This window comes from Phalaenopsis equestris, unplaced genomic scaffold (assembly GCF_001263595.1).
Source record: "Phalaenopsis equestris unplaced genomic scaffold, ASM126359v1 Scaffold001286, whole genome shotgun sequence".
NCBI classification, from domain to species: Eukaryota; Viridiplantae; Streptophyta; class Magnoliopsida; order Asparagales; family Orchidaceae; genus Phalaenopsis; species Phalaenopsis equestris.
In genome coordinates this window covers 104,448-106,881 of record NW_018165725.1, presented here as the reverse complement: position 1 = coordinate 106,881, position 2,434 = coordinate 104,448, and the positions used below count along the sequence as shown (strand labels likewise).

Here is a 2,434-nt window from a genome sequence, read left to right as displayed (position 1 = left end):
CCCGGCCCGCGGGTGGCCTGTGAGGTTTGACCCGCGACCTGCGTTTAATGTAAAAATCCAACCGTGTTTTCGAATAAGCTACTTAAACGCGTTTTCCAAACAGTGAGGCAACCCGCCCACACTTATAATCGGGCCCTAAGAAATTAATCATTACAGTAGATCTCTCTCTATCACATACCTTCTACAAGTCTTTTTCTTAATTGAGATAAGAAAGCCTCTAATTAACAAACAAAGTTTATGAATTTATAATTATAAGAGTAAAATTCAGTTAAGATGATGATCACCACATATCAGAGAAGTCTTGGGATCGTTCATTGTAAATAAATATTTTTCAAAATTGCATGCCTTGAAATGCCTTGGAATTTAAATATGACATCAAACATATATGGATTCATTTCAATTTACACTGAATCTTGGAAGCTAGAAATCTTATAGTACCTAATGAATTTAAAGCATTCAAAAGAATACAAAACATCAAGCAAAAGCTCACCAAATTAACTTGTCAAACGGAGTAGTTCACTATGACCAGTAGCAGAGATGGATCCAGAGAAAATTCAGAGAGAGAGAGAGAGAGAGAGAGAGATGTGGGCTAAGAAAACAATGTTGGTTGGATGATGCAATGGATTGGAGGATATAAATTCTAAAGAGTGGAGATATATACATTTATATATACATCTAAAGAAATGGTAGAGCTGTAGCAATTGATTGCGCGTGGGTGGGGGTGGCAAGAAGAATGAAAGCGAAGTTTAGAGAGAGAAAGAGAGACGGTTGGAGATTTGGACGGCGGGACAGCAATATATCCTTACGCCACCACACACACACATTCTCTCTCTCTCTCTCTCTCTCTCTCTCTCTCTCAAAAAATAACCGAGCTGCAAGGTTTTGCTACTCCATTGCTTGCTTATACTTAATTCATAATAGGTATTTTAGCCGACCATGTCTTTTGCCACTATAAGGAGGTTATTTGATTTAAATACATTATATTTATTTGTGTTGTAAATGAGTAGTATTATGTTTTATATTCTAAATATGAAAATAATAGCCCTTTTATTTTTCTTAATACAAAGATATTTGTCTTTAGTGATATGTGGAATTTATTATGAAGCTTTTTTATCTTCTATAAATATTCTTATGAAAATTAATTTGTAATAAACAAAGATTAGGTTCATAGAAAAATTGATGTTTATGATTATTTTAGCATATGAAAGAGAATTTCTAGTTATTTCAAAAATATGTTAGATTTTATTCTTGTTTTAAAAAATAAACTTTTGTAGTTATTGAAAGGATTTATACTACAAATATCCATGTTTAGTTTTATGTGATGAACTATATCTTTTTTATGAAGAAATGGCACACTTAATGTTGAATTTTTATCTCACTTTCAGTGAACCCAATCTATTGAAATTTTTTCTAGTATTGTGTTTTAGTCTTGTTTTTACATGCATAGTGCACAACTCTTATGTATTAACATATCTCACACCTAAACTTTTATATTTATACACATAACACTGAAAACTTTAATATCACATAAAAAATATAAATATTATCAATTTCTCAAAGGAAAAGATAAATTTTTGTGCAAGGATTTAAATCACTGAAGTGTTATGTAAGTGTACACTAATAAAAGACTCTTATGGGTTTGTGCATTTGTTAACAGCTCTCACAAGCCTCTGGAGCTGTATTTTCCAAAATATATCCGGTAGACAACACTTATCAAGTTGCTAAGGTTGACCTGCCGAGGTGATTCATTAATCTCACTTGTTGAAATGCCCCTTATCATTAAGATTGATGATCGTTAAAGAAGGGGCTTACATATACGTCCATTTTAGACCATTCGACAACCATGATATTTTCATCCTTTATTAGTGTTTCGTGGTTAGACTGCATACAATACTAAAATTGTTTAGTATGTTCTGGCTTCGTAACCTGAAGTGGAGGCATCAAAAAACTATCTAAAATCAATTTAAATAGATGCTCTCTCACTCTCTAAAGGGGATCTCACATCAAATGATTCTACTCATTCGCTTTTGCTTCCCTTCTAAGAATAGAGAGAGAATACCCAGTGCACACATCCATCGTCTTACACTATACCCTTTCTTCAAAGATCTCCTATGATTTGTATGAGCTCACCAAAGATACGAAATTCGATGTCCAAAGAGGATTCAACTTAATGAGAATATGAATGTTTTGGTGTAAGATATATAAATACATGAGAATTTTGCGCTAAATATGTAAAAATCCCTTTTTTCCCCTTGCTGATGTTAACAATGCTAATCATAAAACAGTAGCAATACGTTACTTCAATGTAGCAAATGTGGGCTACAAATCAATGTTTTAGAAAAAAATGTGACTAAGCATATACTTTTGAATTTTTTTTTTAATTTTTGTTCTGTTTTTTTACTTCACTGCATACTAAATTTCAAAATTTTATTTA

At 32.2% G+C, this 2,434-nt stretch overlaps 1 protein-coding gene across 1 annotated transcript in view; it reads right to left on the bottom strand.

Moving 5' to 3' along the window:
• Positions 1 to 601, bottom strand: part of LOC110033782 (NAC domain-containing protein 37-like) — a 3,091-nt gene extending 2,490 nt beyond the window's left edge. Inside the window, exon 1 of the mRNA XM_020737877.1 lies at positions 491 to 601. The gene's annotated coding sequence lies outside the window, so the exon portion shown is untranslated. The remainder of the gene's footprint in view (positions 1 to 490) is intronic.
• Between the last annotated feature and the right edge of the window lie 1,833 nt (positions 602 to 2,434).